At 47.2% G+C, this 22,122-nt stretch overlaps 1 protein-coding gene across 2 annotated transcripts in view; it reads right to left on the bottom strand.

The window, feature by feature from the left end:
• Positions 1–22,122, bottom strand: part of LOC147097007 (acid-sensing ion channel 1-like) — a 361,076-nt gene that overhangs the window by 315,377 nt on the left and 23,577 nt on the right. The gene's annotated exons all lie outside the window — the stretch shown is intronic.

Genomic DNA, 22,122 nt, shown 5'->3' on the forward strand with positions numbered 1-22,122 from the left:
ATTCTATGGGGGAAAAATTGAGTTGGTAGCGCCACCCGTTAGCGCCTTAAGAGGGCGCTAAGTGGGGCGCAAACCAACTAGCGCCTGGGCGCGGCACTGCCCACGCCTCCCGCAAAATTCAGCGGGAGGTTAGTGGTGGCGCTAACCGGTAGTGCCCTGCGGCACTGCGCCGCTGGCGATGATGTCATTGGTGTGCGCAGCGCCCCGCTCACGCCCTGGCCACGATCTTCGGGAGCGCCCCCTGATTTACCGCCGGACGCTATGTCCGACAGGGTCAGGGGGGTGTACCTGCGGCCGGGGAGGCGCAATTTAAAGGCGAGGTGCGGGGCGGCCATTTTTGTTGCTGGCCGCCTGCCAGCACCTGCCTGCGCTCCTGTCCCCGGCCGCCTGAACCCCCCTCCCCCCCCGCGGAGTGCCGGCTGCGCTCCAGGAGCCCGGCACTTCTCTTGAGTGCCGGGCTCTTTTGCCTGCACTCCCGATTCCCGGGGGCCCAGCTGGGCCCCAGGTCGCGCTGCCCAAGGCCCCTCCCCTTTAAGAAGGGGAGGAAGGCCTGCAATACCGCGGCGCGACGTGCTGCAGCGTAGCGCCACGATATTGACTCACAGCGCCCCAAGAGGGAGGCGGGGCACTTCCAGTAGCGCCCCGCTTTCCTCTTGGGGCGCAACCACTTAATTTCCGGCGCGGGGGCGCTAATTTTTCCGAAGTTAGCACCTCAATTGGGGCGCTACTCAATTTTTAGCCCTATGTGTTTTACTCATTTCCCTAATTTGTCTGCATATTTCTTCCTCCACCTCCCTTCCACTATTAGGTGGTCTGTAGACTATGCCTATCAGTGTGATTGATCCTTTATTATCTTTTATCTCTATCCATATGGATTCTATTTTTGTCTCGCTGATATCTGCGTCACTTTTTTCTACTGCCATTATGTTATCTCTAATAAGTACAGCTACTCCACCTCCCCTTTTTCCCTCCCTATCTTTTCTAAATGTGTTATACCCTGCAATGTTTAATTCCCAGTCCTGAATTTTCTGTAGCCATGTCTCAGTAATCCTTACTAGAGGAGTGCAGATATCTCGGGGGGTTGTGGGGCTGGAGGAGATTACAGAGATAGGGAGGGGCGAGGCCATGGAGGGATTTGAAAACAAGGATGAGAATTTTGAAATCGAGGCATTGCTTAACCGGGAGCCAATGTAGGTCAGCGAGCACAGGGGTGATGGGCGAACAGGACTTGGTGCGAGTTAGGACACGGGCAGCCGAGTTTTGGATGACCTCAAGTTTACGTAGGGTGGAATCACAGAATCACAGAATATCACAGAAACCCCACAGTGCAGATAGAGGCCATTTCGGCCCATCGAGCCTGTACCGACACACATCCCACCCGATCCCCGTAACCCCTACACCAACACATATCCCACCCTATCTCCGTAACCCCACGTATTTAATCCCCCTAACACTAAGGGTCAATTTATCATAGCCAATCAACCTAACTCGCACATCTTTGGACTGTGGGAGGAAACCAGAGCACCCGGAGAAAACCCACGCAAACACGGGGAGAATGTGCAAACTCCACACAGACAGTCGCCCGAGGCCGGATTCGAACCCGGGTCCCTGGCGCTGTGAGGCAACAGTGCTAACCACTATGCCACCGTGCTGCCCTGCAGGGAGACCAGCCAGGAGTGCGTTGGAGTAGTCAAGTCTAGAGGTAACAAAGGCATGGAGGTGGGTTTCAGCAGCGGATGAGCTGAGGTAAGGGTGGAGATGGGCGATACTACGGAGGTGGAAGTAGGCGGTCTTAGTTGTGCTGCAGATATGTGGTCGGAAGCTCATTTCAGGGTCAAATATGACACCAAGGTTGCGAACAGTGTGGTTCAGCCTCAGACAGATGTTAGGGAGAGGGATGGAGTCAGTGGCTAGGGAACGGAGTTTGTGGCGGGGACCGAAAACAATGGCTTCGGTCTTCCCAATATTTAACTGGAGAAAATTTCTGCTCATCCAGAACTGGATGTCGGACAAGTCTGACAATTTAGACACTGTGGAGGGGTCGAGAGAAGTGGTAGTTAGAACTACACAGTTGAGTAAATATTTTATTTATATCATACGCTTGGACTGGAGATTGATGGTAAAGGAGTCTTTTTACATTCTTTGTAGGTGACTCACATAGACCCATTGTGCAACAGTTATTAAGAACAATGAAATGTTTAAGGCACAGTTCCAAATGACTGAGCAAAGCCCCATCTTACAGAAACTTCATTATCTTCCTTTTTTAGGCATTTTGTGCCAATTTCTGCACTCCATATTACAAAAAGGACATAGAGGCACTGGAGAAGGTGCAAAAAAGATTTACAAGGTTGATACCAGAACTGAGAGGTTTATAACTATCAGGAAAGATTGAACAGGCTGGGGCTCTTTTCTCTAGAAAAGAGAAGGCTGAGGGGTGACCTGATAGAGGTCTTTAAAATTATGAAGGGGTTTGATAGGGTAGACGTAGAGAAGATGTTTCCACTTGCATGGGGAGTCCAAAATCAGGGCCATAAATATAAGGTAGTCACTAATAAATCCAATAGGGAATTCAACAACAACAACTTATATTTCTATAGCACCTTTAACATAATAAAACCCCCCAAGGTGCTTCACAGGAGTGTTATCAAAAAAATAAATTTGACACCGAGCCACATAAGGAGATGTTAGGCCAGGTGACCAAAAGCTTGGTCAAAGAGGTAGGTTTTAAGGAGCATCTTAAGGAGGAGAGAGAAGTGGAGAGGCGGAGAGGTTTAGGCAGGGAATTCCAGAGCTTAGGGCCTAGGCAACAGAAGGCACGGCCACCAATGGTGGAGCGATGAAAATCAGGAATGTTCAAAAGGCCAGAATAGGCGGAGCGCAGAGATCTAGGGGGATTGTCGGGCTGGAGGAGGTTACAGAGATAAGGAGGGGCTAGGCCATGAAAACAAGGATGAGAATTTTAAAATAGAGGCATTGCTTAACTGGGAGCCAATGTAGGTCAGCGAGCACAGGGGAGATGGGTGAACGGGACTTGGTGCGAGTTAGGACACGGGCAGCAGAGTTCTGGATGACCTCAAGTTTATGAAGTGTAGAACTAGGGAGGCCAGCCAGGAGTGCCTTGGCATAGTCAAGTCTAGATTTTATATTTAAAATTTAAAAGATGGCGACTGTGATAATAAATTCAGGAGAAACTTGTTTACCCAGAGAGTGGTTAGAATGTGGAACTCGCTACCACAGGGAGTAGTTGAGGTGACTAGCACAGATCCATTCAAGGGGAAGCTCGATAAACACATGAGGGAGAAAGGAATAGAAGGATATGTTGATGGGTGAGATGTTGTGGGGTGGGAGGAGGCTCATGTGGAGCATAAACATCAGCATGGACCAGTTGGGCCGAAGGCCTGTTTCAGTGCTGGACATTCTATGTACTTCTATGTAAGAAAGATGTCAGTGTTAGAACATAAGAATTAGGAGCAGGAGTAGGCCATACAACCCTTCGAGCCTGCTCCGCCATTCAATAAGATCATGGCTGATCTTCGACCTCAACTCCACTTTCCCGCCCGATGAGGGAAGAGGACACTGTCTACTTTTGGCACCCAGTATCAAGATGAAGCACCCCCAAGGTAGCTACAACACAGCTAGCTGCAGTTTAAAGGGCTCTCTGTGCTGTCCAACAATGTGCACCATCAACAATCGTCTTGATTGCATCAGTATGATGTTCACGTCTCACAACAGCTGTCCCTGAGGCCTGTCTGAGTGTCATTACCAATTTAAGGCTGGATAATGCTAAATTGGAACTGGGCTGTGGCTGCCTTTAATGTGTGTTGTGTAAAACTCTTGTAACCAGGAGAGGCAATGAGAGAGATTAGTGGGAGTGGTTTATGGACCTCCCAACAGTAAGGCGGAGGTTGGGGATGGCATTAAAAGGGAAATTAAAGAAGCGTGCAATAAGGGCACAGCAGTCATCATGGGTGACTTTAATCTACATATAGATTGGGCCAACCAAATTAGTAACAATACTGTGGAGGAGGAATTCCTGGAGTGTTTACGGGATGGTTTCCTGGACCAATATGTCGAGGAACCAACCAGAGATCAGGCCATCTTAGACTGGGTATTATGTAACGAGAAAGGATTAATTAGCAATCTTGTTGTACGAGGCCCCTTGGGTCGGAGCGATCATAATATGATCGAATTCTTCATTAAGATGGAGAATGAAGTAGTTGACTCAGAGACTAGGGTCCTCAATTTAAATAAAGGAAACTACGATGGTCTGAGGAGCGATTGGGGAATGGCACTCAAAGGGTTGACGGTGGATAGGCAATGGCAAACATTCAAAGACCGAATGGATGAGCTACAGAATTTGTTCATCCCAGTTTGGCATAAAAATAAAACAAAAAAGGTGACTCAACCGTGGCTAACAAGGGAAATTAGGGATAGCATAAGATCCAAGGAGACGACATATAAATTGGCCAGAAAAAGCAATAATCCTGAGGATTGGGAGCAGTTTCGGATTCAACAAAGGAGGACAAAGGGATTAATTAAGAAAGGGAAAATAGAATATGAGAGTAAGCTAGCAGGAAACATAAAAACTGACTGTAAAAGCTTTTATAGATATGTGAAGAGAAAAAGATTGGTGAAGTCAAACGTAGGTCCCTTGCAGTCAGAATCAGGGGAATTTATAATGGGAAACAAAGAAATGGCAGACCAACTAAATTCATACTTTGGTTCTGTCTTCACAAAGGAGGACACAAATAACCTCCCACAGATGCCGGGGAACATAGGGTCTGATGAAAGGGTGGAACTGAAAGAAATCAGTATTGGTAGGGAAATGGTGTTTGGAAAATTGATGGGACTGAAGGCCGATAAATCCCCAGGGCCTGATAATCTACATCCCAGGGTACTTAAGGAAGTGGCCCTAGAAATAGTAGATGCATTGCTGGTCATCTTCCAGAACTCGATAGACTCTGGAACAGTACCCATGGATTGGAGGGTAGCTAATGTTACCCCACTATTCAAAAAAGGTGGTAGAGAAAAAGCAGGGAATTATAGACCGGTAAGCCTGACATCGGTAGTGGGGAAAATGCTAGAGTCTATTATAAAAGATGCAATAGCAGAGCACTTGGAAAGCAGTGACAGGATCGGACAAAGTCAACATGGATTTACAAAAGGTAAATCATGCTTGACTAATCTACTGGAATTTTTTGAGGATGTAACTGGTAAAATAGATAAGGGAGAACCAGTGGATGTGGTGTATTTGGACTTTCAGAAGGCTTTCGATAAGGTCCCGCATAAGAGATTAGCGTGCAAAATTAAGGCACATGGGATTGGGGGCAAGGTATTGACTTGGATAGAGAACTGGTTGGCGGACAGAAAGCAAAGAGTTGGAATAAACGGGTCGTTTTCCGAATGGCAGGCAGTGACTAGTGGGGTACCGCAAGGATCGGTCCTAGGACCCCAGCTGTTCACAATATATATTAATGATCTGGACGAGGGAATTGGATGTAATATCTCCAAATTTGCAGACGACACAAAGCTGGGTGGGAGGGTAAGCTGTGAGGAGGATGTCGTGAAACTCCAGTACGATTTGGACAGGTTGGGTGATTGGGCAGAAAAATGGCAAATGCACTATAATGTGGATAAATGTGAGATTATCCACTTTGGTGGCAAAAACAGGAAGGCAGATTATTATTTGAATGGCAATAGATTGGGAGAAGGGGAAGTGCAAAGAGACCTGGGTGTTCTTGTGCACCAGTCGCTGAAGGTAAGCATGCAGGTGCAGCAGGCGGTTAAGAAGGCAAATGGTATGTTGGCCTTCGTAGCAAGAGGGTTCGAGTACAGGAACAAGGATGTCTTGCTGCAGTTGTACAGGGCCTTGGTGAGACCGCACCTTGAGTATTGTGTGCAGTTTTGGTCGCCTTACCTGAGGAAGGACATTCTTGCCATGGAAGGAGTGCAGCGAAGATTCACCAGGCTAATACCTGGGATGGCAGGAATGACGTATGAGGAGAGATTGTGTCGATTGGGCTTATACTCACTGGAGTTTAGAAGATTGAGAGGGGATCTCATCGAAACCTATAAAATTCTGTCAGGCCTGGACAGACTAGATGCAGGAAGGATGTTTCTGATGGCCGGGGAGTCCAGAACCAGGGGTTACAGTCTAAGGATAAGGGGTAAGCCATTTAGGACCGAAATGAGGAGGAATTTCTTCACCCAGAGAGTGGTGAACCTGTGGAATTCTCTGCCACAGAGGGCGGTGGAGGCCAATTCATTAAATATATTCAAGAATGAGTTGGATATATTTCTTGAGGCTAAAGGGGGTCAAGGGATATGGGGAGAAGGCAGGGACAGTGTACTGAATTTGAATGATCAGCCATGATCTCATTGAATGGCGGAGTAGGCTCGAGGGACCGAATGGCCTACTCCTGCTCCTATCTTCTATGTTTCTATAAAAGTAGACAGGCAGTTTCTTTCCTCATTCTAATTTGACTTTTTAAAAGAAAATACAAGCTGAATTTTGAAAACAAGCAAAGCCCTTGGAGGTAAACAGCGTGGAAAGTAAAGGACAACGTGCTGACCCATTGCGCCAAGCAGGCCCCAGGAATCTAATTCATCCTTGCCCTTACAAATCAAACTTTCTCCCATCACTCTTTACTCAACATTTGTAGCAAAAAGGCAGTTTTCGAAGCACATCACATCTTCTATTAACTGAACTTTTCTCTCTTATGTGTGATGTGAATGGAGAGCGTGCCACAGGATTCACAATTAATTTTTTAACTACAATATGCTGCATCAGAGATTCTGTGGGCTGTATACCAAACTCCCCTGTCCACTTTGAAAGGCACAAAATACCAAAGTATCAGCAATCAGGATAAAACTAATAGACACATTTATTTAGAAGCAAGTAATTACACAGGGGCAAAAGCTAGAGTATAATACTTAATACACTACACAATCTATTCCTAAACAATAAAGTCTCTAATGAAATGCTATGTGGACAACTGATTCCACAGAACCCTTTCATTATCAATGGTAATAGAGCTTATGGTGGGGGCTGAAAATGATGATACTCAGTTGGAGGAAGTTTGGGCACATGCATGACTTGTTAGATGGACAGTTTGATGGCATGGACGTGGCCAAGAAAGATGGTGAAGTAGTAGAGCCGGATGTTCTCAGCATATATTCAGCTTGTATTTTCATTTAAAAAGAAGTCAAATTAGAATGAGGAAAGAAACTGCCCATCTACTTTTCTCTCTCATTGCCTCTCCTGGTTACAAGAGTTTTACACAACACACATTAAAGGCAGCCACAGCCCAGTTCCAATTTAGCATTATCCAGCCTGTGGATGATGGTGCCGAGGGGAAGCATGTGGATGCGGAAGAAGAGGGGGGGGGGGGAGGTCAAGGATGGAACTTTGGGGGACTCCAGAGACGACAGCTTGGGGTAGGAAGAGAAACCATTGATGGGCATGCACTGGCTGTGTTTGAGCACATAGGAGTGGAACCACGCAAGGGCACTCTCGTGGAGCTGGACAATGGAGAGGCGATGGAAGAGCATGGCATGGTCCAGCATATGATTTGCTACAGAGAGGTCGAGGAGGACAAGGGGTGGGGATGACGTACCATGGCCACAGTCACAGAGAATGTCGTTTGCAACTTTGCCATCTTGGTGCTATGAGCGGGGCAGAAAGTGTACTGGAGGAATTCAAACAGGGGCTTTTGAGAGAGCTGGAGCATAGCGCTGTGAGGCAACAACATATTCAAAAATCTTACAGATGAAAGAGAGGTTAGAAAGAGGGTGATGGTTGGAGAGAATGGATGGATCAAGGATGGGTCTTTTGAGGAGGGGGTGGGGGGAGGTGATCATGGTTTTAAAAGAGAGCGGGACAGTGCCAGAGGAAAGAGAACCATTTTCAATGGCAATTAGCATGGCAGCCAGGAGGGGAAGTTGAGTGGGCAGAAGTTGAGTGGGCAGAGCATGAAGGTAGTAGGAGTTGGATCTCATGGAGGAAATGAATGAGGAGACGGAATGAGGGGAGCTGGGGGAGAAACTTCAATGACAGGGAAGCAGAGCTAGAGTGGGTGGGGCTGGAGGTCGTGAGTGAGGGTAGAGGAAGGAGAGGTTACAGCAGAGGCAGGATGGATGGTTTCAATCTTGGTGACAAGGACATTCATGTACCCTTTTCATTTGGTATTAGAGGTGAGAGAAAAGGGTTTAAGAAAGCAGTTAGCTGTGGAGAAAAGGAGCATTGGATTAGCCTGGCCCTCCAGCTTGACCCTGGGGTAGCAGGCAATTTTGGCTGAAGACAACAAGGTTTTGAAATACTTTATGTGGTTGAGCCGACCTACAAATGGCTGACCAGACTGATTTGTGCCATGTACACTCAAGTTTAAGACCCTCTGACTTGATGGAATGAAGGTGGGGACTATATCAGGGGAAGGGCAGGGTGGGTGATTTGCAGGGAACAAGGGCAGAGGTGAAGGAACACTTAGACAGGCCTGCAGTAGCAGAGATATCATGGTGAGAGGAGAATCAGACAAGAGTGAGTCGGGAGTTTGAGAGTGAATTAGTGAGGGAGTTCACAGAATCACAGAATCACAGAAACCCCACAGTGCAGATAGAGGCCATTTCGGCCCATCGAGCCTGCACCGACACATATCCCACCCGATCCCTGTAACCCCTACACCAACACATATCCCACCCTATCCCCGTAATCCCACGTATTTAATCCCCCTAACACTAAGGGTCAATTTATCATAGCCAATCAACCTAACCCGCACATCTTTGGACTGTGGGAGGAAACCGGAGCACCCGGAGAAAACCCACGCAAACACGGGGAGAATGTGCAAACTCCACACAGACAGTCACCCGAGGCCGGATTCGAACCCGGGTCCCTGGCGCTGTGAGGCAACAGTGCTAACCACTATGCCACCGTGCTGCCCGTTGGGGAAGAATTTTTTCCACAGCTGGGATGGGAGGGCGAGGGAGATAAGGAACTGGTCTGTCAGCATCCCATTACAAAGGAAGGCAGAGGACTGGCATGGCCTCGTTTTCTGGGACTGGCATGTCTGGGGGGGGGTGCGGGTGAAGAAAACGAACAGCGGAGAAAGCAGAAGTGAAGGGAAGGTGGGTCAGTGGGCAAGTGCACTGTGTGGTGCAGGTTTCAGGAACCATAGATTAGATCCTAGCTGGAAAGCGCACATCTGGTCATTGGGTGAGGGCGGCATCAGGCTTGGAGATGATGCTCCCAGCGGTCAAATAGATGCCCAACACTGTTGAGGCTCACGCATGAAGACTGGCGCCTGGAGGGAGCCAGTGGAGCCCACGGAACAATATCCCAGCATAAGTCAGCGCTTTCAGGAGAGAAGTGGGTAAAAGAGAGACAAATGGCCCCATCGCGACGTTAACAGTAATTCAATCATTGTCAGACCCAGGTACATACTGTATTGAGCCTTCACGACTGGGTAAGTTTGGAGATGGCAATGTTTACAGTTCAGTGACCGCATGTGATGTTTTAATTATCCGTTAGGTCTGAAGGATTCTGACGAAGATGGTTTCAATTCCTTTCTTTAAACGGAGATTAAATATTTATTAAACATCAAAAGGAGGATGGCTGATAGACGTGTAATGACTCTGAGGCCAGCCCAGGCAGAAATGCAAATCTACCATCTGGAATGAAGAAATCAAGAGCCAGGGGTTTATATCTCCACAGAGCCGGGAGGCCGGTGAAGTGGGGCCCCACTGTTCTTCGTGGCACTTTCTCCAGAGTCACATTTCTACTCCTCTCCCTCTGTGGAAGATAATGGCACTATATTTATTTAATTTCATCCCCTGCTCTCTCAAAGGTGCCGAGTCTTGCTAGGACACGGTCTGCCGGGCGCTGCCAGTCTTCCGGTATCTCGCCCAAGCTCCCGTTCAAGTGTCAACAGCCTATTCGACTGGGGGAGGTATCACAGCTTACTCCATTCCTATCCTCACCCACTGTCTGCACGCACTTTCCAGTAAGGGGCAGAAGATCGCGATCAGTCACACAAACGTTGGCTAATTTAATATTTGCACTCTCTAACTAACGCATATGGAGGCCAAATGTAAAGCGCCCATCGTTCCCAGAATTGAGATGAGTTAATCCAGCATAGACCTGGATCAAACCTGGAAACCTCAACCATGGCCATGTTCCACCTAGCGGGTGGCACTCTCGCGCCTCTGAGTCAGAAGGTTGAGGGTTCAAGCCCCACTCCAGAGACTTGAGCGCATAATCTAGGCCGACACTCTTAGTGCAGCACTGAGGGAGTGCCACACTGTCAGAGGTGCCGTCTTTCAGATGAGGTGCCGTCTTTCACTTGCTCTCTCAGGTGGACATAAAAGATCCCATGGCACTATTTAGACAAAGAGTAGGGGAGTTCTCCCCGGTGCCTTGGCCAATATTTATCCCTCAACCAACATCACTAAAACAGATGATCTGGTCATTATCACATTGCTGTTTGTGGGAGCTTGCTGTGCGCAAATTGGCTGCCGCGTTTCCCACATTACAACAGTGACTCCACTTCAAAGAGTACTTCATTGGCTATGAAGTGCTTTGGGACGTCCTGAGGTTGTGAAATAAATGCAAGTTCTTTCTTTTCTACGATCCTTTGCATTATAGTTTGGTACTTACATTTGGAGCAAAGTTGTCTGGTATCAGGTGCTACAGGCAAGTCACCTCAGTCTACCTATCAGAGAGTCAACCTCAGGAAGATTGACATCACTTCCTGTTCCGGGAGCAGCCAATCAACAAAAGTTGCAGATTTTCAGAAACAATGTGAGAATATTAAATTGTTTGTCACAACCTGCAGGTTTGTGGTGAAAGGGTGCTTTCTGGGTGTGGCTTTTCTGCTTTTTCCCTCTTGACAACAACTTGTATTTATATAGCACCTTCAACGTAGTAAAACGTCCCAAGGCGCTTCGCAGGAGTGTTATAAGACAAAAATTTGACACTGAGCCACATAAGGAGAAATTAGGGCAGAGCTTGGTTTTAAGGAGTGTCTTAAAGGAGGAGAGAGAGGTAGAGAGCTGGAGAGGTTTAGGCAGGGAATTCCAGAGCTCGGGGCCCAGGCAACTGAAGGCACGGCCACCAATGGTGGAGCGATTAAAATCAGGGATGCTCAAGAGGGCAGAATTAGAGGAGCGCAGATATCTCGGGGGGGTTGTGGGGCTGGAGGAGGTTACAGAGATAGGGAGGGGCGAGGTCATGGAGGGATTTGAAAACAAGGATGAGAATTTTGAAATCGAGGCGTTGCTTAACCGGGAGCCAATGTAGGTCAGCGAGCACAGGGGGTGATGGGTGAACGGGACTTGGTGCGAGTTAGGACACGGGCAGCTGAGTTTTGGATGACCTCAAGTTTACATAGGGTGGAATGTGGGAGACCAGCCAGGAGTGCGTTGGAATAGTCAAGTCTAGAGGTAACAAAGGCATGGATGAGGGTTTCAGCAGTGGATGAGCTGAGGCAAGGGCGGAGACGGGCGATGTTACGGAGGTGGAAGTAGGAGTTCTTAGTCATGCCGCGGATATGTGGTCGGTTGAAGGGACAAAGAAAATGGAGGAGCATGCAACGCACAAAGCTGAAGCCTCTCGAGCACAAAAATTCTCAAAGAAGGTAAACGGTGGCCTCAAAGTAATATCAGAGCACAGCTTGTTAAGGAACGAGGGTACAGCTGTAAGTTTTAGTCAGTGATTATAATAATTTAATTTGCAACACCTGTAGTTAATTAGTTGTTAATTAATTCATGTGCTAATTATTCCAGGAGGAGGAGAAGGGAATTAGCTAAGCAGCAGTTTGCCCGTGTCACTCACCCCAATCTATCGCCATGGGTACTAATGAGCACAATTCCAAATAATCCGATCGTGCGGATGCTGACTTCAGCACATTAACTATGCAAACGCATTCACTCTCGTTAGTGACGTCACATGCAGAGGAAGTGGCAGCCTCCCCAATCACGGGCCTCGCTCGCGCCGTCCCTCATTAATACAAGGCGAAGCAAAAGTTGCAGGGATGAATTGTAAATGCTCTTTGCCAGCTGAGGGCAGGGATTACTTGGCGCTGTTTAGGGTTTCACGCTGTACCCCCACGCAGTCCTGCTCCCACGGCGCACATTATGCCATCCGACCGACTCCACAGAGTTCAGGCTGTGGGCTTTCATTACACCACTTTATTGATTTTATATATTTAAAGTACCTCTTTCGTACGACGCAAGCTTGATGTTCTACCGCCTCAGCAGAAGTGGCCTCTCTTAAAAGCTCCCATGCCTCTTCATTTTACACTATGTTGCATTTTTTATGCCTTGCTGTGCAGAAGGCCCTAATTTGGTCTCCGGAACTTTCTAAATTGGAGCTTCTCACACAAAGTTGGTGCGACTCCATGGACCCAGCCATCTTTGAAGTGGTTTTCAGTTTGAGTGTGGGTGTGAAGGGGTTTGGAGGGGCTGGAAGTAGAACTTATTTTTGAGCACCAATCAGCTCCTCAGTCTCTGGTCTGATAAGCCTTTATTAATCTGCACATGAAAATTTATCCCAAAATGATGGCAGAGCACCCAGCCGCTACTCTCTGGAGTTCTCTTTCTTCAAATCTCTCTCTTAAATGGGCCAGATTGACGGCAGGCTCTTTTCCAGGCCTGTGCTTTCTTACATCGCACTTCCTCTCTCCCCAAACAAAGAACTAGCGCCTTTCACCACCTCAGGATGTCCCAAAGCACTTTACAGCCAATGAAGTACTTTTTGAAGCGTCGTCACTGTTGTAATGTAGGAAACGTGGCAGCCAATTTGCGCACAGCAAGATCCCACAAACAGCAATGTGATAATGGCCAGATCATCTGCCTCCAAAAGCTTCTTTGAAATCTAGCCTGCTTTTGGCTAAACTCCACTCCGACTCGCTTGTTCGTACTCACCCCTCCCTTTCTTAATTTGGTTGATAAACTAACTGTCCAAAAATGAGCTGCTCTATAGAATTACATAGAACTTACAACACAGAAAGAGGCTGAGGCCTAAGTCAGTTCTGCGAGGTTGCTGCCCAAACCCATTTTACTCAGAACAAGACCGGTAGGGTTCCCAACCCTCCAATATTGCCTTGGAGCCTCCAGGAATTAATCATTAATCTCCTGGACACGGCTGCGAGCAACCCAGGAGGAAAATCACAGGGGCATTAAAAATAATTGTTTTTCTTTCTTAATTTTCTTTATTTATTAGTTGCAAAAATATTGGAGATGGGGTTAAAAAAAAAAGGCTGTTTGACAGGGTGGGAGGTCATGTGATGAAACCTCCGAGAATATGTCCAAATGAAGTTGGCAACCCTGGTGTGTGAGAGAGCAAATGAGCCAGGCTGAGGTGGCATGGACTGGCACATAGCTGGCTCCATAGCAAGACTGGCAGAAGCCAGGTGCTTGCTTGCCTGCCTTCCTGATTAAGGACGGTGCCTGCTGCAAAGTGAAAAATCCAAAGAGACAAGATTAACATTCTTTACTTTCGCATTTTAATTCTGCCCCCCCTCTGCAATAACAGAACTTGCTGATGTTCTCCTTAGGGGAATTGGCATTAAGGAGTTGCTGAGCTTGACAGTCTGAGAGAGCTGAATTGGCATCAGCTGACAGTCATTAAAAGGATATTCCAGGACAAGGCTTTGCACTGGCCCAGACGTGAGCATTTCCCCAGAAACGTAACCCTCGTATTTAGCGAAACAAAAGAGAAAAATAATGATGCCATGATTCAGCTGTGCAGTTCCAATGAGGTTGGCGCTTTCTCGTTCAGTGGTTCAAGCAAAGGCTGCTGGGAGCCAAGGCTGGGCACCAAAATATCAGGTTTTTCTCAGCAACCCTGCAAAGTTGCCAGTTCTGATTAGAAAGCAGCCACTGCATGAAAAGACATGAATTTTTAAGAAGAAAGACTTGCATTTCTATACCGCCCTTCACGACCACCGGACATCCCAAAGCGCTTTACACCCAATGAAGTACTTTTTGAAGTGTAGTCGCTGTTGTAATACAGGAAACACGGCGGCCAATTTGCGCACAGCAAGCTCCCACAAACAGCAATGTGATAATGACCAGGTCATCTGTTTTTAGTGATGTTGGTTGAGGATAAATATTGACCAGGACACCGGGGAGAACTCCCCTGCTCTTCTTCGCAATAGTGCCGTGGGATCTTTTACGTCCACCTGAGAGGGCAGACAGGGCCTCGGTTTAACGTCTCATCTGAAACTTAGAGGTGTACACCATTTATTTCCGCGTGGGGTTCTCCCGATCGTCCTCCGTAGCCTCGGAAGAAGTTTGGCAGAAGATCAGTAGAAGTAGCCATGTCTCCATGGTTTCCACCAAAGTTCCACAGCAGGAGATCAGGAAATTCTCCCCCAGACTATTTTTTGGATTAAGTGTAGGAGAAAAGTAATTCAGGATAAGGCTTTTACTAGTGTTCCAGGCATGCCACAGGACACTGGGCAGTCCACATGCTGCACCACAGCACCAGCCCGGCATGTCCTAAAGAGGTATATACTGATGATAGATTTCCCTCTTTAAAAGGACTGTGAAAATGGCAGTAAATATTTCATAGAATCATAGAATGATGCAGCACAGAAGGAGGCCATTCAGCCCATTGTCCATTTGATGGCTCTTTGAAAGAGCGATCCAATCAGTCCCACACCTTTGTTCTTTCCCCATAGCCCTGCAATTGTTTCCTTTTCAAGTATATATCCAATTCCCTTTTGAAAGGTCCCTTATTGAAAGGTCGAGATTCAGAGTGATGAATGGTTTCCAACACACACTGTGCAGCTGCATTGTGCTTTGGAAAGCACAGGCACGATGGGCCGAACGGCCTCATTCTGCGCTGTATGATTCGATGACGTCTGTCTGACTGTGCCATGGGCTAAACGGTGCAGGAACTTTCCAGTTGGGGCAGCCATGTTCAGAACGTAAAATGCTCAGCAGACGCAGTGATTCGATTTAGAGATAGAAGCAATCCATGATCTGTGCTCGCACCTGAAATGTTACCCGGCCTTTTCCTTCGTCAGGATGGACCTACCCTGCACTTCCAGCATTCTCTGCTTTTATCTCCATTATCTTAACTTGTTGCTGACAGGCACATCTTCTGGGCTCTTTGTAGTGCCATAAGGAAAGGCCCAAGTAAAAAGCAATCGAGCCTTAGAGATACCTCACTCTTGCATTTTGGTTGACCCGGGGTCCCTTTAAAGGTAGGGTTGCCAACTCTGGTTGGACGTGTCATCACATGACCTCCTGACGCCAATCGCCCCCCCCCCACCCGCTATTGGTCGCCCGACACGCCCATCATCGCGGAGCCCCGCCTTCCCCAAGCAAATTCGAAAGCGAACAGACTCTTCTTCACCCGATTGGATGATTCTTGACTGTCAGTCAAACAGCCTTTTTCTTCCCCATCTCTAATCTTTGTTATAACTAATAAACAGAAGTATATATATTTTTTAAAACACAATTGTTTTTAAAGAAAGACCTGCATTTCTACAGCGTCCCAAAGCGCTTTACAGCCAATGAAGTACTTTTTGAAGTGTAGTCACTGTTGTAATGTGGGAAACGCGACAGCCAATTTGCACACAGCAAGCTCCCACAAACAGAAATGTGATAATGACCAGATCATCTGTTTTAGTGATAAATATTGGCCAGAATACCAGGGAGAACTCCCCTGCTCTTCTTCGAAATAATGCCATGGGATCTTTTGTGTCTTGAGAGAGCAGACAGTTTAACATCTCATCCGAAAGACGGCACCTCCGACAGTGCAGCACTCCCTCAGTACTACACTGGAGTGTCAGCCTAGATTTTTGTGTTAAAGTCTCTGGAGTGGGACTTGAACCCACAATCTTCTAACTCAGAGGCGAGGGTGATGCCCACGGAGCCACCGCTGTTGCTCCCAGGTTGTTTGCAGCAGTGCCCTGGAGATTAATCTTCAAATCCTGGAGACTCCAGGGCAATCCTGGAGAGTTGGCGACCCTATTTAAAGGGAAAGGTTTACTCTACTGTACTGTCCTACGATCCAAAATGTTACAAAGGGACAGCATCACAGAAGAGAGGGTTTCACACAAAATGTACGCTCCCAGGGTATCCCTGACCATCAACTTAAAGCATAAAACACAGGGACAAGGGAGGACTGAGACACATCAGGCCATATACAGGCAGCTCCCCTTTTGATAATATTTTGGGGAAAATTTGGCAATTTAACAGAATACAATTGCCCTTTAGGATACACTGATTCCAAGAAAATCTCCTCCCAAGGCCACTGCTAGTCTAATTCCAGTTATTGCTTCCTCTCGCGTTTTGTGCAGTTTCTTTATTGCCGTTGCTGATATACGACTCACACTCACTCAACTCGTGAGCCTTAAATTAGGAGGCAGTTCAAATGCATTATTCATTGCTCTATAAATTACTATAGCCAGGGAGGGTAAAGAGTGAGATATTGTTCCTTGGCCAAACATAGGTTTGAAAGGGGGCACAGTCACCAGCAGGAAACAATACCTCTGAAACAGAAAGATGCGTGATTGGACAGCGGTGCAAACTGTATTAGGAAGAGAACGGCAGGTTAATGTTTTGGGTGGGTCCCTTCATCAGAATTCTTTTTCTGCTTTGGTTTCAAATTGACATTCATAGAATCATACAGCACAGGAGGAGGCCATTCGGCCCGTCGTGCCTGTGCCGGCTCTTTGAAAGAGTTCTCCAATTAGTCCCACTCCCCCTGCTCTTTCCCCAGAGCCCTGCAAATTTTTCCCTTCAAGCATTTACCCAATTCTCTTTTAACATAGAAACATAGAAGATAGGAGCAGGGGTAGGCCATTCGGCCCCTCGAGCCTGCTCCGCCATTCAATGAGATCATGGCTGATCATCCAAATTCAGTACCTTGTCCCTGCCTTCTCCCCATATCCCTTGATCCCTTTAGCCTTAAGAAATATATCTAACTCCTTCTTGAATATATTTAATGAATTGGCCTCCACTGCCTTCTGTGGTAGAGAATTCAATTTTGAAAGTTACTATTGAATCTGCTTCCACCGCCCTTTCAGGCAGCGCGTTCCAGATCACAACTCGCTGCGTAAAAAACCTCTCCTCATGTCGCCACTGGTTCTTTTGCCAATCACCTTAAATCTGTGTCCTCTGGTTACCGACCCTTCTGCCACTGGAAACAGTTTCTCCTTATTTACTCTATCAAAACCCTTCATTATCAATATTCACATGTTTTCCCTCTCATTGCCATCATGAGAAAGAGCTGCTTCTGGCTTGGCAACATCAATTGGAAAGATTAGAGAGCAGAAAGACAACAAGCCACTTTCAGCATGCCATCCAATCCAAGCATCTCACCTTCATCCTCGTTTGACTGCAAACCTTCACGTTCCAGAGTGACCACCTGCGAACAGCAGAACTTGATATTCCATTTATGTGGGAGATGTGTCAGCCGTGGCTCAGTGGGTACCACTCTCGCCTGAGTCAGAAGGTTGTGGGTTCAAGTCCCACTCCAGAGATTTGGGCACATAATCCAGGCTGACACTCCAGTGCAGTGCTGAGGGAGTGCTGCCCTGTTGGAGGTGCTGTCTTTCAGATGAGACATTAAACCGAGGCCCCGTCTGCTCTCTCAGGTGGACATAAAATATCCCATGGCACTATTTCGAAGAAGAGCAGGGGAGTTCTCCCTGGTATCCTAGGGCCAATATTTATCCCTCAATCAACATCACTGAAACAGATTATCTGGTCATTATCACATTGCTATTTGTGGGAGCTTGCTGTGCGCAAATTGGCTGCTGTGTTTCCCACAGTACAACAGTGACTCCACTTCAAAAGTACTTCATTGGCTGTAAAGCGCTTTGAGGTGTCCGGTGGTCGTGAAAGGCGCTACAGAAATGCAAGTCTTTCTTTTCCACACTGTAGGAAGGATGTTGAAGCAATAGAGAGGGTGCAGCACAGATTCACTCGGATGCTCCTGGGAATGAGGAAATGCAAATACCAAGGAAGACTTGAGGCTAGATAGAAACAGACTGTTTCCAGTGGTTGAGGGAACTTGAATACTGGAGGACTTGGATAAAAATTCCGAGTTGACAGCCAGTGGGATACTTGTGTCCAGAGGGTGTGGGTGGCCCCTCTCTCGTCGTACGGGTTGTGGGAGCCCATTAAACCCTCCCGCCGTACAGGACTAACCTATTGGCTGCTATAAAGATGGTCACGGCCATGGAAGGAGAGCTCACGTCACGGCCCGTCAGACCGTTAATCAGCCTGCAAATCCTTCCACTACTTCACACCGTTCTCGAAGGGAAGAGTGCAAAGATACACAAACAACGATAATGCCACCCTGTCAGACTGTTAGTCAACCCACACGAATCCTTCCACTACTTCACACTGTTCTCCAAGGGCAAGAATGTGAAAGTACAAAAACAACAACACACATCTTGCCTTTACACACTCAGCTGTGAGACCTCAAGATGTCAAAGAATTTACCAAAGTACTGGAGTCCTGGTCAGATGAAACTTATATGGGCCACTGGACTCATCTCTACAATACTGTCTGTGGAACGGCCATCTCTGTGCATTGGGGGGTGATGTACTGAGATGGTCAACCATAGAAACATAGAAGATAGTGTGGTGATAGTTACCCTCCGCCCCGGTAGGGGGCGACGGAGAGTAAACAGAGAAAGGAAATGAATAAAGAAGCCTCGTGTTGATGGCTGAAGGAATACATCCCGTGTCCGTGTGTTGAGCACATTACATGGTGACAGAAGTGGCAAGTACCCGAAATACCCATGTTAAAGACTGTCCGCGTCAATGGAACTAACTTTCCCGGTGAAACCAGTCAGCTCCCGGTGAGTGAAAGTTTACGATACGGGTGTAGCATAGTAGCTAGTCAAGCCAGGATGGAGATAAACAAGAGAGGCTGAGAAAAAAAAAGTCACCTGACCCATACCGGGCACTCCTTGCATACCGCTCCACACCTCTTTCTAGCGGATTCAGCCCTGCTGAGTTGCTACAAGGCAGAAAACTTCGTACAACTGTGCCAGCTATGCCATCACTCCTGACCCCAGGCTGGCCCGACCTCCAGAATTTTACAGACAAGGACAAACAATCTAAACTAAGACAACAGGCCAACTTTAACAGTCGCCACAGACCTAAGCCCTTGTGTCCACTCCTTCCAGGTGACTATGTGTGGATACGTGACTCCCGCAAAAGAGGCATTGTGCGAGGACAGGCCAACACCCCAAGATCGTATCTGGTTGATATCCAGGGCCAGATTGTTCGCAGGAACCGCAGACACCTCGCACTTACCCAGCAGCCCCCAGACGCTGCTGATGAGCCTTCCATTCCCGATGACTACAATGGGGACGCAGGTCCTGGAACTCCTCCACCCACAGGGGATACACCACCTCCATCTCCTCCACCCACAGGGGATACCCCACCTCCATCGGGTTCCAGACGATACCCTGAAAGGGTCCGCAATCCTTCTTCATACCTCCAGGACTTTGCAACATGAATAGCTTAAGAACCAAGACACCTCATTGGGTCAGAATAATACTCGAGGTACTTGGTGGAGGGTTCAATCACCTTGTCCCTCCAAGCTTACTCTGCTTGCATTATTCGTGTTTGTCAAAAAAAGAAGAGATACATTGTGCATTCGAGATGTTATGTTTGTTAGAGTTTGTTATTTCTTAAGCACAGTAAAAAAGTAATGATTTGAAAGAAGGTCATTTGAAATGTTAATAGTAAAGGAATAGTATTCAAAGTCTGTTTAGAAAGGGAGATGTGGTGATAGTTACCCTCCGCCCCAGTAGGGGGCGACGGAGAGTAAACAGAGAAAGGAAATGAATAAAGAAGCCTCATGTTGATGGCTGAAGGAATACATCCCGTGTCCATGTGTTGAGCACATTGCAGATAGGAGCAGGAGTAGGCCATTCGGCCCCTCGAGCCTGCTCCGCCATTCAATGCGATCATGGCTGATCATCCAAATTCAGTACCCGGTCCCTGCTTTCTCCCCATACCCCTTGATCCCTTTAGCCTTAAGAAATATATCCAACTCCTTCTTGAATATATTTAATGTATTGGCCTCTACTGCCTTCTGTGGTAGAGAATTCCACAGGTTCACCACTCTCTGGGTGAAGAAATTCCTCCTCATCTCTGTCCTAAATGGCTTACCCCTTATCCTTAGACTGTGACCCCTGGTTCTGGACTCCCCGACCATCGGGAACATCCTTCCTGCATCTAGTCTGTCCAGTCCTGTCAGAATTTTATAAGTTTCAATGAGATCCCCTCTCATTCTTCTAAACTCCAGCGAGTACAAGCCCAATCGACCCAATCTCTCCTCATACGTCATTCCTGCCATCCCAAGTATCAGTCTTGTGAATCTTCGTTGCACTCCCTCCATGGCAAGAACATCCTTCCTCAGATAAGGCGACCAAAACTGCACACAATACTCAAGATGTGGTCTCACCAAGGCCCTGTACAACTGCAGCAAGACATCCTTGCTCCTGTACTCAATCCCTCTCGCTATGAAGGCCAACATACCATTTGCTTTCTTAACCGCCTGCTGCACCTGCATGCTTACCTTCAGCGACTGGTGCACAAGGACACCCAGGTCTCGTTGCACTTCCACTTCTCCCAATCTATTGCCATTCAGATAATAATCTGCCTTCCTGTTTTTGCCACCAAAGTGGATAATCCACGTTATATTGCATCTGCCATGCTTCTGCCCAATCACCCAACCTGTCCAAATCATCCTGTAGTTTCTCGGCATCCTCCTCACAGCACACACGCCCACCCAGCTTTGTGTCTTCTGCAAATTTGGAGATATTACATCTAGTTCCCTTGTCTAGATCATTAATATATATTGTGATGAATAGCTGAGAGCCATGGAACCAATTTTGGCTCCAAATGGAATTCAAAGAATTGCTGGAGTTAGCTCCAGGTTAGCAAGACATGAGCCAAGCTTCTCAGCAATTCAATTCAATGCCACTCTGCTGCCACATGCTAACATCACACTCCTTGCTTGTGAGGCAGGAGCATTGTGAGTGATTGCACAAACAACTCATCATGCGTAACGTAGAGACATTAATTAAATGCTTTACCCCAATCACTATGGTAAAAGGGTGAGCTAGTGACAGGAAGGTACTATGAAGCCAACCTACAAAGGTGGCTGGTTCTAGACAATTACCATCTGGTGGTGTTGGCAGGGAAACTCAAATCAGTTCTACAGATATCACAATGGAGATAAACCATTAGTCCATTCAGTTCACAGCAAACCTCTATGATCTACATCCATGTGCCCATTAGCAACTGAAATCTGTGAACCATTCTGATCAAGGATCAAAGGACCCTTATTGATCTCTGGGTTATCAGCCACCATCTGAACTCCAAAAATGAAATGGAGAATGAACGTACTGGTAAAAAGATAGGCCCGGGTTGCAGTGCCAGACTCCAAGGTTGAGAGGCCTACACCAGCCTCTAACCAAGGACAAGACGAGGCTGCTCCTGATGCTGAAGTTTAAACCTGCAATGAAGCATCAGTGGGTTTCATTACCCCCACCCCTGTTCCATGCGCTCTTTTTAGCACAGTAGCACTGTATTTGCCTAAATTCCTGTCTGGCCTATTTTAACCCATTTTAAAATAGTGCAGACAGGAATTTACACAAACGCATTAACTAAAAAATAGGAAGAATGAGGAGAGACCATACACACTAAATGGAACAATTTTAAAGGGGGTGCAAGAACAGAGAGACCTGGGGGTGTTTGTGCACAAACCTTTGAAGGTGACAGGGCAGGTTAACAAAACAGTTAATAAAGCTTACGGGATCCTGGGCTTTACAAATAGAAGAAGTCACACAACACCAGGTTGTAGTCCAACAGCTTTATTTGAAATCACAAGCTTTCGGAGCGCTGCTCCTTCGTCAGGTGAAGTGGAGAGATGCATAAAAACACAGCTTATATAGTCAGAAAATAATGTCAGATGTTTACAGGTAATCTTTCTAACTGCCATTTATCACACCTCGGCAGAGAGATAATCACAGCAATCAAAGGTGTAAATGGTGTCCAAACAGGTCAGTCACGTAGGGTCATCCAGACTCGAGTTGTCGTTGGCTTGTTCTCTCCACACAGATGCGGCCGGACCTGCTGTGATTTC

Source organism: Somniosus microcephalus, chromosome 33 (assembly GCF_052327205.1).
Source record: "Somniosus microcephalus isolate GS21.2 chromosome 33, FLI_Smic_1.0, whole genome shotgun sequence".
Classification (NCBI taxonomy): domain Eukaryota; kingdom Metazoa; phylum Chordata; class Chondrichthyes; order Squaliformes; family Somniosidae; genus Somniosus; species Somniosus microcephalus.